The sequence below is a fragment of the Bufo gargarizans genome, chromosome 2 (assembly GCF_014858855.1).
Source record: "Bufo gargarizans isolate SCDJY-AF-19 chromosome 2, ASM1485885v1, whole genome shotgun sequence".
Classification (NCBI taxonomy): domain Eukaryota; kingdom Metazoa; phylum Chordata; class Amphibia; order Anura; family Bufonidae; genus Bufo; species Bufo gargarizans.
This window is the reverse complement of record NC_058081.1, coordinates 705,077,041-705,092,390: the sequence shown is the minus strand read 5'-3', so window position 1 is coordinate 705,092,390 and position 15,350 is coordinate 705,077,041.

Here is a 15,350-nt window from a genome sequence, read left to right as displayed (position 1 = left end):
CGATAGCAATGTATGGAGCATTGTGTCCAGAAATCACTGTCAACTCTTTTTAGTAAATAAGTTCACATATGAAGATATTTGATGGTCAGATATATAGTTCCTGAACGTGGAATCTGAAAATCTATAAAGTTCTAGAAAGGGCAGATAGCGCCACCTACTGTTTGGTAGTGAAATTGTGTAAACATGAATTTCCACTTATGAGAATGCTTGCCTTGTTTGTGGGGCAATAAAGACAAAAAAAAATTGTCCTGGCAAATTATTATTATTATTTTTTGATTTATTTTTTGGATAAAGGGCTGACAATGGAATCCTGGTGGCTTTCATCTGCAAGTGCAAGTGTGGTTGCTTTCAGGTGCACATCTCAACAGGACTTACACTAGCAATATGGAAATGATTGGCTGATTTCTTCTTGTCCGCACCATGGGCCAGATATATCATTAGGCAAAGTCACTTTTGTGGAGTGGAAAAGTCGCAAAAAAGTCCCAAAGGCTAAAACTGCGCACAAATTTGCGACTTTTTTCTGCTCTGCACTATGCTCGCCAGTTTTCAGAAAGTGGGCGTGTTTTCGTATGTAAATGAATCTCTAGACAGATTTACTATTGGGACTTTTTTTAAAAGTCGCAAAAAAGTCGCAACTTCACTCCAGTGAGGACCATGCTTATCTTATGAGACTTTTTAATAGAACATGCGACTTTTTCATAAAAACGTGCGACTTTTGTAAAGCTGCTTACTGACGGATAAACTGCTACCGTCAAACCACATTTATTACAGTCTTAAAGGGCCGATCATAAATCTGACTTGGCTAAAACTGACTTTAGCCATATGTGAAAGTGGAGTGAGCTGTCGTGATAAATCTGGCCCCATGTGTTTGCCTAAAGCTTTGGGAGTAGAGACGGCCTTGAGGTTCACCCGGCGGTCGTTTCGCGGCAAACTTTGCTCATTCGCGATTCGCCGAACATGTGAACATATGACGATGTCCGCCGGCGCCATATTCTTTGGCATTGCGCCGAACTTTGACCCATAACACATCCATCAGGTGGGACAGGACAGCCAATTGAGACGTTTCAGCACATGGACATACCCCCACCCTATAACAGAACCAGATCTGGCAGCCATTTTATATTCTGTGTTTTGCCAGTGTAGGGAGAGGTTGCTCTGTGGAGCAGGGACAGGCTGTTAGGGACACCAAACGCTAGCTAATAGGGCCACAAAAGTCCTTTTAAGGACTGGTATAGGTGTACTATCGATATGTGTGATACACAGAGGGGTGCGATATACTTATAATATACTTTCTATCCCTGAGAGATGAACAGGTGATCTCCTTGCACCTGTTCACATTATGCGGTGCTGGGCGGTGGCCGTCGCTGCTTTTGTGCTGAGCTGGTGGAGTGATGGGGCCCAGGGCCTAAGTGGCTTTGCTGCACAGTGAGGGCGCTGTGTGGCTGCTGGGTCCCATTGCCTGCTGGAGCGGTGTGGGGGCACGATAGTCGCCACACAGTGCCACGCCAAAGTTAGAGTAGGTCCCCACTTGATAGAGGCAACCTTGTCGTGGTAAGTGGGCCTATGCTCTTTGATCAAACTGTATACTAATGCCTCCTAATAGTGCATAGCAATATATTGATAATAGTGCTGTAGAGCCATGTTTTATCATGCTTAAATTTTAAACAGTTGTTATATCAAAAGCATAGTGATGAGGATGTGCGATCCAGATTCTCTCTCACATATTGAATATATTATAGTGCATTTGTATTGTGCAGCATTTGTGTGCGGTTCTGCTGCGATACCGCAGATATATAGAGGGACAAGCGTTATTGGAACAACTATTTGCAATGGGTGTTATATACCTGTTGCCCCCCAAAAAACTGATTGAGGGGTGCAATATACCTGCTGCCACAAAATACTGATTAAAGGGTTTGATATACCTGCTTCCACAAAAATACAGATTGAGGGGTGCAATATACCTGCTTCCACAAAATACTGACTACGGGGTTTAATATACCCGCTTCCACAAAATACAGATTGAGGGGTGTGATATACCTGCTTCCACCAAATATTGATTAAGGTGTTCTATATACCTGTTTGCACAAAATACTGATTGAGGGGTGGGATATACCTGCTTCTACAAAATACTGATTAAGGGGTTCTATATACATGCTTTCACAAAATACTGATTGAGGGGTGCGATATACCTGCTTTCACCAAATATTGATTGAGGCCTGCGATACACCGCCTTCCACAAAATACTGATTGAGGGGTGCGATATACCTGCTTCTACAAAATACTTATTAAGGGGTTTTATATACCTGCTTCCACAAAATACTGATTGAGGGGTGCGATATATCTGCTTCTAGAAAATACTGATTAAGGGGTTTTATATACCCGCTTCCACAAAATACAGACTGCGGGGTTTGATATACCTGCTTCCACAAAATACTGATTGAGGGGTGTGATATACCTGCTTCCACCAAATATTAATTCAGGTGTTCTATATACCTGCTTCCACAAAATACTGATTAAGGGGTGCGATATACTGGCTTCCACCAAATACTGCTCTTCTCTAGGGACTTTGGCACAGGGTCAGAGGAAGAGGCAGGTCGTTCCGCAGGGGTGGTAGGGGTCGGGCAAGTGCACCATGCCGGAGCCTAAGTGGGAAGTTGGAGAAGGTGCATGCGACACACTAGAGTTGGTTGAGTGGCTCAATGAGCCTTCCGCTTCTGCACCCTCCTCATCCTCTGTATCTGCACCCTCCTCACTCTCTGCTGTGTGCACCCCAAAAGACCACCACCATAGACAACTGTACCCAGATCAGCCCAAGGAGGGTGGTCCCCGCTGTTGGTGCCTACTCCGAGATCTCTAATGTCAGTGGTGGTGAAGGTGACGATGATGACGTGTCGATGGACGTCACGTGGATGCCCACAAGAGAGGAAGAGGAGGGGAGTTCAGAGGGAGAGAGAGAGCAGCAGATAGGGAGGAGAAGCAGGCAGAACTCACAGTGCACAGGAGGCAAAAAGCAGACTGCAAATGTTTCTGGAGCGAGCCATCTACCATGCACGGTCACATCTTACGCTCCCAGGACGCCGGCACATGGCTCTGCAGTGTGGGCTTTTTTTAACATGTCAGCTGCTAGCAATATCGTTACCATCTGCAGCCTGTGCTGTCAATGCATAAGTCGCGGTAAGCCCAACACTAACCTAGGGATGACCGCCTTAAGAAGGCACCTGGCCTCCCATCACCAAGCCCAGTATGAGCAACGCCGTCAGAACCTACAAAGCCACACTCCCGGCGCTCCACGTCCTGCCTCTTCTCCTTCTCCTCTCTCCTCCCATTTTTCCTCCACTCCACCTTCCACTGTGCCGTTGTCACGTTCATCTGGCAGAAGGCAGGCTTCCGTGGCCCAAATGTTCGAGCGTAAAAAGTTGATGATGCCGGATAACCCTCTTGCCCAACGGCTGACCGCTGGCTTGTCGGAACTGCTAGCCAACTACTGCCATATAAACTGGTGGACTCTGAGGCCTTTAGAAAATTTGTGGCCATTGGCACACCGCAATGGAAGGTCCCCGGAAGGAAATATTTCTCCCAGAAGGGCATCCCAGAGCTTTATGGCCACATTCAGCGGCAAGTGAATGTATCTCTGGCACACAGTGTCGGTGCCGAGATACATCTGACCACAGACATGTGGTCTAGCAAGCATGGGCAGGAAAGGTACATAACTTTTACTGCCCACTGGCTGAACCTTCTGACGGCCATCAAGCATGTAACCCGTGACACCCGTGTGGATTTGGTGTTACTGCCATGGATTGCATGCAGGCCTGCCTCTTCTTTTCCTCCTCCTACTCCATCCTCCGCCTCCTCCTCGGCTGACTCCTCCTTTTCCACTGCCACTGCCTCTTCCGCTGCACTCCCCAAGCCTTCCGCTGCACCCCCCAAACCTATTCGACGTGCCAGGTAAGACGTTGCCATGCTGTGCTGCGACTGTTGTGCCTGGAAGCCAAGAGCCACAACGGTCCTGCACTGCTTTCAGCTCTGTGGTCACAGGCCATTCAGTGGCTAACCCCGCTCAATTTGACAGTTGGTAAAGTGGTGTGCGACAACGGTGCTAATCTGCTGAGCGCGCTGAAACAGCGCAAAATGACACACGTGCCGTGCATGGCACACATCCTGAACTTAGTTGTGCAGCGATTCGTTGCCAAATCCCACGAGGTCAAGGATGTCTTGTGGCAGGCCAGGAAAATCTCTGGCCATTTTAGAAGATCTTACACTGCCATGGCTCGCCTTGCTGACATTCAGCGGCGACACCACCTGCCCATCAGATGTCTGATTTGTGACTGCCCGACGTGCTGGAACTCCACCTTGTATATGCTTGATAGGCTGCTCCAGCAGCAACGTGCCGTTAACGACTACCTGTACGAACTCTGCAGCAGGACAGGTTCTGGGGAGCTTGGTTTCTTTTCACCGCGCCAGTGGCTTCTTATGCACGACGCATGCAGACTTCTGCGGCTATTTGATGAGATCACCAAACTGGTCAGTCGCAGCCAGGGCACCATCAGCGACATCGTACCTTACGCCTTCTTTCTGGAGCGTGCATTGCGTCGTGTCATTGATCAAGCCATCGAGGAGCAGGAGCTGGAAAATGAGGAAGTCGCAATGCTGAATGAATTCCCAGGGGGGGCTACTCCATCTGAGACAAGTCAGCAGGAGTCTGAAGAGGAGTCAGAGGGGGAGGGTGACTGGGGGGGAAGAGGAGCAGGCCTTGAGGGGGACTTTACACTTTTCAGGGATCCCTGGTGTTGCCGTGGCTGGGGGGAGAAGACCGAGGACGACATTCTCCTGGGCGATGTGCAGGAGCCAGGGCGCAAATGGGGGCCTTCATGCTCCAGTGTTTGAAGAGGGACCCCCGTATAAAAAGCATAAAGGGCAAGGACCAGTACTGGGCGGCAACTCCCGGTACAAACACAAAATGGCGGACATGTTACCAGTATCACAGAGGGCTGTCAGAATGCAGCATTTCCAGGCCTTGCTGCAAGAGATGCTGCATTCTGCTGTTGCGGGCACTGGCAGAGGAATTTCCACCCACAGAGAAACAGGTGCGGGTACCAATCCTACCGCGCCTGCAAGAAGAGGGCGGTTTGAAGATGTGTTGGTCACTTCGGATAAGAGATCATTCTTGCAGCCAACCCATCGACAGCCGCCCTCCGGATCCAGCCTCAGGGAACGCCTAGAACGACAGGTGTCCGACTACATCGGGTTAACGGCTGATGTGGACGCTCTGAGAAGCGATGAACCCCTGGACTACTGGGTGTGCAGGCTTGACATGTGGCCAGAGCTGGCACAATTTGCCATGGAACTCTTGGCTTGCCCCTCTTGTCGAGTGTCCTGTCCGAAAGAACGTTCAGCGCAGCAGGGGGGATCATGACCGATAAGCGCCTAGCTCACAACAGTGTGGACTACCTCACATTTCTAAAAATGACATGGATCTTGGAGGAATACAACACCTGTGACGACCACGTGTAATTGAATTTCCTCATGCCAGCCCACACATATCTGCCACCACCCAGAAGAAAGAATGGTCCCTGTCTTATGTAAATACAGCGGCATAAAAGGCCTTTTCTGTCAGGTGAATGCCTAATTTTTCGGGCCTCTACTCCAGTGGCCTACAGTAAAATTTTTATCCAGTGACTGCCTAATGTACCTCCTGCCACATAATCACTAGTTCTTTTCTGTAAGGTGAATGCCTAATTTTTGCGGCCTGTACTGGCCTACAGTAAAATTGTTATCCAGTGACCGTCTAATATACCTCCAGCCACATAATGACTTGTTATTTTCTGTCAAGTGAATGCCTAATTTTTGGGGCCTGTACTCCACAGGCCTACAGTAAAATTGATATCCAATGACCGTCTAATATACCTCCAGCCACATAATCATTTGTTCTTTTCTGTCAGGTGAATGCCTAATTTTTGGGGCCCAGTAATTCCGTGGCCTAAAATAAAAATTTTCTAGGCTCCAGCAGGGCACATTTTTTAAGACACATAAAAATGGCCCCTGATTAAAATACATATTTTTTGTGGGAATTTTTGCCATTGATCCCCCTCTGGTATGTCACTGTCCATGTTGTGGGACTATTTGTGCACTTCTAGTATTTGGTGGCTGCAAATATGACCTGAAGGTTTTTCAGGTTCGCCTGCCATTAAAGTGAATGGGGCCCACCTCGAAAGAGCGGTTCGTGAACTTTTCATCCCGGCCGATGTTCGTCCATCACTATTTGGGAGCGCAGGGACTTGTAGTACCAGTTTAGATTTCTGAACTTTAGAGCTTTTTGAGGGGTTTATGAGTTTGGATAACAGCATTTCAGTTTGTGGGTCCTGCAGGTTCCATCTGATGGTCCTGCTGGATTGATGTATTCACAAAGGTGGTGTTGGGGGGGGGAGGGGATGCGTTAATAGAGAATTGACAGAATCAAACTTCATCTCTTTGTGCGGGGTGAGTCTTTAATCCTGTCTACATTATCATATTGAATTATTCTGAGCATAGAAAAGGGGATTTAAGACCTCAGACAAATTAAACCAGAGTGCAGGCTACAATGCACGTAAGGGACTATTGTGGTAAAACTTTAATCAGCAGCTGTATGATCCGGGGACTTTTCATTTAATTAATTATGTGTACCTAACCAGGCGCAGTGAAGAAGTTTAAGGGCTCTTAAGACTAAAATATAGCATTGTGCATCTAGTTACAGTCTGCGATTCATGTCCTGAGACACTATACTTACATAGAAATGACTGGTAAAGTCCTTAAATGTTCACTGTACTTGAAGCAAACTTTCTGAAAAATAATAGTACAGGTGAACGTAAAAAAAACTTTTATAATATATCTTATGAGAAAAAATGCCTCTTTCTCCCCCCCCCCCCCCCCTCGTTTCTCCATAGACTTTTATGGACAGCATAGCACCCCTGTTCATCTGAGTCCTGTAGATAAGAGATAAGTGTCAGTAATGTAGACGCTAGGAATGTGTCACAGTTACTAGGGAAATTCATTTAAGAATTTTTGAGAAACTGGGAGCCGACCCTATGTGAGTATGGGAAACTTTTGATTTATTAAAGTTCGCCACTATATTTCTACTGTAAAGACAAGAAAAGGAAGGGGTTCAGGCTCTGGTCTGATTTAGCAAAACAACCAAAGAGCAGGTCACTAATTCTCCAAGAAACTTTTTATGAATTATACCACAGGTAACTATAAGGGTACTTTCACACTTGCGGCAGAGGATTCCAGCAGGCAGTTCCGTCGCCGGAACTGCCTGCCGGATCCAGCAATCCGGACGCAAACTGATGGCATTTCTCAGACGGTTCCAGAATGCTCTCTATTCAGAATGCATTAGGATAAAACTGATCAGTCCTGTGACGGAACTCAATACCGGAAAACAAAAATGCTAGTGTGAAAGTACCCTATAAAAACTTCTAGTAGCTCATTCCTTCTCCATAGACTTCTATGGGCAGAATGGGATTTATCTATCTACAGTGCCTTGACAAAGTATTCCCCTTTTTTTTTTTTTCACTTTACACCCACAAACCTAAATGTATTTTGGAGGATTTTATGTGATAGACCAACACAAAGTAGCAAATATGAGTGAAGTAAAAAGAAAAAATCCAGTGTGACCAATTGCCTTCAGAATTCACCTAATTAGTAAATAGAGTCCACCTGTGTGTAATTTATTCTCAGTATAACTACAGCAGTTCTGTGAAGGTCTCAGAAGTTTGTTAGAGAACATTAGTCATCAAACAGCATCATGAAAACCAAGAAACACAACAGACAGGTCAGGGATAAAGTTGTGGTGAAATGTAAAGCAGGGTTTGGTCGTTAAAAAAAAATATCCCAAGCTCTCAAAATTTCACTGAGCACTGTTCAGTCCATCATCTGAAAATGGAAGGAGTGTGGCACAACTGCAAAGCTACCAAGACATGGTTGTCCACCTAAACTGACAGCCAGACAAGGAGAGCACTAACTAGAGAAGTAGCCAAGAGGCCCATGGTCCCTCTGGAGGAGATGCAGAGATCCACAGCTCAGGTGGGAGAATCTGTCCACAGGACAACTACCCGTATTAGTCATGTACTCCACAAATCTGGCCTTTATGAAAGAGTGGCAAGAAGAAAGCCAAAAGACGTCCCGTTTGCATTTTGCTACAAGCCATGTAGGGGACACAGCAAGCATGTGGAAGAAAGTGCTCTGATCAGATGGTACTAAAGGTAAACTTTTTGGCCTAAATGAAGATGGATGGAGCTAAGTACAGTGCAATCCGGGAGGAAAACCTGGTAGAGGCTTCAGAAGACTTGAGACTGGGGTAGAGGTTCAACGACCCTAAACATACAGCCAGAGCTACAATGGAATAATGTAGATCAAAGCTTATTCATGGAAGTTCAAGGAGAATGAATACTTTTTGAAGGAGCTGTAACTAAACTTGATTCTTCAGTAAATAACAGTTCTACTGTTAAAATTGCCCTATCATTGTGGGTGTAACATGAACAAAATGTGGAAAAGTTCAAAAACGTGCTATCTCATCTCTGTCTTATATATCTTGTACGTCCTGTTCTAGTCTTTTCTCTGTAACAATTTTTGTGTTGTTATCATCTCAGGTTGGGGGGATCAGATTGCTGCACTGAGGGTCTAGTGATTTCAGTATCACAGTAAAATTCCTAGAATCTGCCCCCTTGATTACCAGAACCTTCTCACTACCATCTACTATCATGGGGCATGGGAGCATGGGGAGGGTTTTCTTCAGCTCCTTTATTTTTTGAGGAAGACCGGATGTTATTTTGGTCTTGTGGTCCTGTAATCCGCCTGTTTCCAGTGATGTGATGTGGTCGATATTATGTTTTCAGAGTCAAACTTTATAACCGAGAAAACCATGTGCAGATTATCACATTACGATGCGCCCTCAGCATGTACTTGGCTCTAATCCTGTAAAGCAGAGAACGCGAAAAGGCCTCGTATATGAGTCAATAGTTGCAAAAAAAAATTTAAAGTGGGAAAAACTAATGCAATTAGTGGAAAGTGACTAAAAGAGCGATTGTGATCATAATCTCTTTAAATGAAGGACCATCTGGTGTTTAATTCACTTTTCAAATTTTTAGGACACTCTTTATGAACTTGTATTAGTATTTGACCAGGCTGGGAAGTAGAATGAGGCTATTTGGTGAGGCTGGGTCGGTTTTCCCTTTGTCCACCCTTCCGCTGTCAGCAGTCTGCGCAATGGCAGCTGACAGGATACTTGCATCAAGGGCTTTTCTCGTGATTAATTTCACCGTACCGTGTGACCATTACCATAAAGATGGCCATACACATTAGATAGAAGTTGGTTGATGGTTGAACAGCCATTGAACAATCATCTAGTGAACGTTCCTTTCGAAGACGCGGCCATACACATTTTACTCCATATCGACTGTTACAGTTCTTCAGACTGGCCACACATGGCCAATGAAACGGGATGATGGATGAAAGATTCACTGCAATGTGAATAATGGCGTCCAAAAACCGAACATGTCCCAATTTTGGCCGTTTTGACGCCAGAAGGACCCATTGAAGTCAATGGCTCTGTTTTTAATGGCAGTTTAGATAGAAGTGCACTGTCTGTCTAACGGCTGTTAAAAAAGGGTACACTATGAAAAAAAAAAAAAAAAGATACCGCACCATAGGCACGCATGAGAACATATGCTCCGGACTGGACGCAGCAGGACCTGATGTGTTATCTTGTGATGTCACGACACTGGGAGCGTCAGGTCCTGCTGCCTCCAGAGCAGAGTGAGTGTTCCCATGTGTGCCATAGGTGAGGCGAGTATTTGTCAGAACTACCAGGGGTATTTTGCATACCGAGGGAATTATTTATACTGTGGGCACTATCGGGCCAATATATGACCTGAGGGCACTATGTGCAGAATTATAAAATCTGAAGGCACTGCAGGGGTTGGGGTTAAAAAAAAACAATAACATTTTTAATGGCCGTTTTCTGGTCAGATGGATTTAAAATGGCCATGAAAAACTAGAAGTTCCTCTATTTTTAATATCCGTTTTTTTTTTTGTTTTTGTTTTTTTCCACTGGTGTGTGAATGTAACCTAGGGGTATTGTAGCCAGAGATATCTCCTTCTTTCACTATTGTTAGGAAATGCCATCACTGGAATTGGAGGTCTATTGATCACTGGGACCCCCACAATCCTGAGAATGAAGTGGCTGCAGCGCTAAATCAGCGACGCAGATCATAAAATTACTATATATCCTAGCAATATGCTACCACAAGATGGATTCTCCACTTTAGACAATCCTTAATTGTTAGAAAGGGCCCCTTGAAAATGAGATGATAACAGAGTGTCCTCCAGCTGGGACCCTCAGTGATCAATGAAGTCTGTCCATGTATGGTAGGACTCCTGAAACACAAGCATACCTTTCTTCTGAAGATCCTGTTATCTAATTCTGAGAAATGCTTCTTTTTATGTTCAATGCAAATATGGTTTTCTTAGCACCATGGGCTTCTCCATTTGGTGCACCATCATTCCGACAGTAACGCCACCTAGCGCCTCTCCGTCTTGTTTAATTCACAATCCTTGAGATTTTTGAATCTGTAGCAGTGACACAGAGGGAAGCTAAATGCACAGCATGGAGTGGCCCTGTCCGTGGAGCACTGAAAACCTTAGTTACATAAAAATAAGCATTTATCAAAATTAGAGGACTGAATTTTTACAAAAACGGTATGGTTATGTTTCAGCATACCTACCCTACAGGGCAGTATGCTTACTTTGAAATCAATTTTAAAGGTGACAGACTCCCTTTAATGTCCCAACAGCACCACCTCAGGGGAAATCAAGCATTGCACAGTATCCATTAATATCAGTGGGTTATCTGTTCAATAAAGGACAGGATAGGTCCTCCAGAGCAAGAAATGCTCTTTGTAACTGCTCTCCTCCACTGTGGCCAAAAGATGAGGACCCTGAATAGGGAACGCACTACTTAACTCAGAATTCTCTAATACTGTGTATGAAGTTGAGATCTCTAAACTAGACAACCCTATGGTCATTGGATACATGTCAATAATGGGCAGTAGCATAGGGGAGCTGGTCACGTTAGCTCAATTGTAATCTATGTGTAAGGAAACGCTGTGGTTACCATCCAAAACCACAGCCAGAAAATTCAGAAACTACTGCACGTCTTGCTTAACTACTGTGGTTGGTAGGAAGCTAAGTCTACCCCTAGGTTCTTCACCAGAGCCCCCGCATGGACTTGGATGCTAGGGAGTCAGGTTACATCTGCAGAGTAAGGTGGCAGAAAACTGGTGTAAGCTCGCTAAATGCAGACCTACCAGAATGACTGGAGTGCAAACAGTAGTAGACAAGCAGGATCAGAACCAAGAGAGTCAGATAATGTCAAAACAGTGGATGAGGGGTTAATCCAGGAAACAAGCCAAGGTTGGTACACAGAGGGTTTACAAGGAGGTCTTAGGTAGGCACAAACAGAGACAGGACATGGTACACAATGACGACTGGCAGTGACTGAGTAGCAGAATTAAATCACCCAACCAGCCATGCGATTAGAAGCTGATTGGCTCTGCTTCCAACCTCAGTGATAGGTTGACCGGCTGGGGCTTGAATGGTCAGCATCGCATCCCTCCCAGCACAGCCACGCACACTATCTTGGCTTGGTAAACTCCTGACACTATGCTGGTAGCAGGAGGAGTCGAGCAGTATTTTGGATATGCCATATGTGTCTATGGTAGTTCTTTAAAATGCAGTTCTGAACTTCTAGTTTTTGATCCATTTTAACAAATATATCAGGAAAATGGTCAAATCGTTATTAAACCAAAAGGGAGCCTTTACACGCTTCAGATTTACTGTATTTTTCGCTTTATAAGATGCACTTTTGTTCCCCCAAAAGTGAGGGGAAAATGTCCGTACGTCTTATAAAGCAAATACTAGCGAGCACTTCCATTATGGAATGCATTAGGTGCAGGGAGTGAGGCACTGCTGGTACTCACCCTCCCTGGTCTTCTTCCCTGTGGCCACGCTGCGCAGCAGGTACTGACCATGTACAGTGTCAGGACATAGTGCGCGCACTATGACCCAACACTGCACACAGTTATATGGCAGTGCAACGCGGGACAGAAGACAAGGGAGCACAACTTCTGCAGAGATCTCTGATAGGGGGTCTGGCATCTAGGTCTAATGGGGGTCTGGCATAGAGGGTTGATGGGGGTCTGGCATGGAGGTCTGATGGGGTCTTGTGAGGTCCTGATATGGAGGTCTGATGTGAGGTCCTGATATGGGGGTCTGATGTGAGGTCCTGATATAGGGCTCAGAACTGAGTTCCTGATATGAGGGTCTGATGTGAAGTTCTAATTTGGGGGTCTAATCTGAGAATCTGATAAAAAATATATTTTTTCCTTTTTTCCTCCTCTAAAACCTGGGGTGCGTCTTATCATCAGGTGCATCTTAAAAAGCGAACAATACGGTAGTTGCAGAAAATATATGCAACTGAAAATCACTTCCATTCATCTGAATGGGGTTGTTTTGGCAGTAAACACATGGATTTCTGCAAGCTCCATTCAGATGAATTAAATTGATTTTCAGTCGCAGAAAGCAGGTTGTCTATTCTCCTTAATATACTAAGTGCATTTATACAGTGCGGTTGTGCCATGTTTTTTTGCTCTGTAGTGAATAATGTGTGTTTTTTACCATAATATACTGCAGCTTAATGGGAATCACCTGTGCTTTTTTCATAAAGCCATTAAAATGCATGCAGTGAATACACCCTAAGGCCTCATGCACACGACCGTTGTTTTGGTCCACATCCGAGACGCAGTTTTTGCGGCTTTGATGTGGACCCATTCACTTCAATGGGGCCTCAAAAGATGCGGACAGCACTACGTCCGTTCTGTGGTCCGCGAAAAAAATATACCCTGTCCTATTCTTGTCCGTTTAAGCAGTTATATTATTGGCTGTCCGTGCTGTTCTGCAAATTGCGGAAAGCACACGGACGCCATCCGTGTTTTGTGGATCCGCAATTTGTGGACCGCAAAACACACAATGGTCGTGTGCATGAGGCCTAAGAGAACTATAGAGTGGACAAGCACCTGCTGCAGGGAATGTCTGCCCTGATCGAGCGTACACTTCCCTCTTTGGTTTTCCTACTTCGTTGACCATTTTTCTGGTTCCGGACAGCCCTTTAGAGTGACTAGATCCAGGGCAGAGGGGGCATCCATGGACTAATAGGTCCCCTTTAAGATTGTAGTCTGCCCGGAGATATGTAGAGCAACATAGAGAGAAATACCTTGCACAGAGGCCACAATCTACAATATTGTGTTATGGAAACACTATTTATGCAATTCTCTAGTATAGTCAGGTTGGTTCACCAAAGGTAAATCTACATTTTGAAGGGGATGCCCACCCTCTATTTCCTATGGATAAGGGGACAACCTCTTTAAAGGCTATGAACACCTTTGGGGGCAATTTTTTATATATATGTAACTGCATTGTACTCATTTTAAACTAAAAATCCTTTTTTATCAATTGGTCTTTATAAAAAATGTTGAACCCTTTTCTCTGTACAGCCTTGTGATTCTCTAGTCTGTTTTCACCCTGCTGACGACTCCTTAACTCCGACCTCCTAAACACTCATTAGAGCTCAGTTCTTATCTTACTGATTAATGTGGCTTCAATAAGTGTTTATGACCTTTTAGTAATTTAGTGAGAAGGGTTATTAGATGACCGGGCACAACGTGAAAGTACGATTCTCACAGATAGACAGTTAACCCTTTGTGACAGAACGATTGAAAATTTTTAGACAAATTGAAAAAAATATTTTTAGACCAAAATTAGTCAAATGCAGTCATAAATTTTTTTTTTGCCCCCGAAGGTGTCCATAGCCTTTAAGCATATGTTTGACTCTCTATAAAGCACCTTAGCGCCGGGTATATCTGGTGTCACCACTTCGCACTGCTATAACAAGATCCAGAGACTGGGAACTTCTTTTATGTTATCTCATGATACACCTCGCTAATATGTTATACAGGCCTGTAAATCACTCATCCGTGTATTCCACCATGATGCAGCGGAGAACGTCTATAGCCTGCGGCTCAGGTTTCCTTAAGCCGCCCCTCCAGGGAAAATTGGGTGGAGGACTTCGCCAAAAGTAGTTCAAAGCAGCTTGACACTTGTTACTTTCTCCGCAGCTTCTGTGCGTCCAATCTGGATCGTGTTAACACCCTGATATTTTACTGCGGTTGGGAAAGAGCGACTTTGGGATCCATCCAAAAAGTGTCCCAGTCAGTGTTGGCTCTCATAGCTTCTTATCTAACGTGGTACATCAAATGGCTTGATCTGCCAATTAGCTTCAGTCAGGGCTGCTAAACCGAAGCAGATGGACCCATATATTATCATATGGATAATCTGACACTTCCAGCCTCTCTAGGCCACTTGAAGATCCTTTTTTAATTTTTTTTTTTATTCCATTTTAAGTTTACAGTTTGCTCAGAGGGATGTGATGTATGGAGCGAAAGTTTGATTTCAACATCTGCAGCGCCAGAGTTAAAATGTCAGATCGCACACAGAGCGGTTTGTGCTACGTCTTATTTCCGAATGCTTCAAGACCCGATGCTACGCGGCCAATTGGAAAACACGTTTTGTGGAGCATTAAAAGGGTTGTGCAGGATTAGTAAAACATGGTTGCTTTCATCCAAAAACAGCTCCCTACTAGTTCACAGGTTGTGTGCGGTATTGCATCTGTGCTCCATTGACTGCAGTAAAGTCAAGCTGCGATACAAGACACAACCTATGGCCTGGGCTGGAGCTGTTTTTTTGAAGAAATCAGCCATGTTTCTCTAAGGGTACTTTCACACTAGCGATTTTGTTTTCCGGTATTGAGTTCCGTCACAGGAGCTCAGTACCGTAAAAAAACTGATCAGTTTTAAACTAATGCATTCTGAATGGAGAGCATTCAGTTCAGGATGCATCAGTTTTATCTCCGACCAAAAATACTGAACACTTGCCGGAATGCCGGATCCGGCATTAATTTACATTGAAGTGTATTAGTGCCGGATCCGGCATTAAGTGTTCCGGAAAAACAAATCCGGCTTTTCGGTCTGCACATGCGCAGACCTTTAACCTCTTGGAGACACATGACATACCGGTAAGTCATGATGTCCTGGTACTTAAGGACACATGACGTACCAAACAGTCATGTTTAGTTCCGATCACCGCCGCGCGGCGAGCAGTGATCGGAACAAGGTGCCTGCTCAAATCATTGAGCAGGCACCCTGGGACAGACACCCCCCACGGTTTGCAGCGTTTACGGGTTGCTGCGGCGGGCGGGCGGCGGTGCC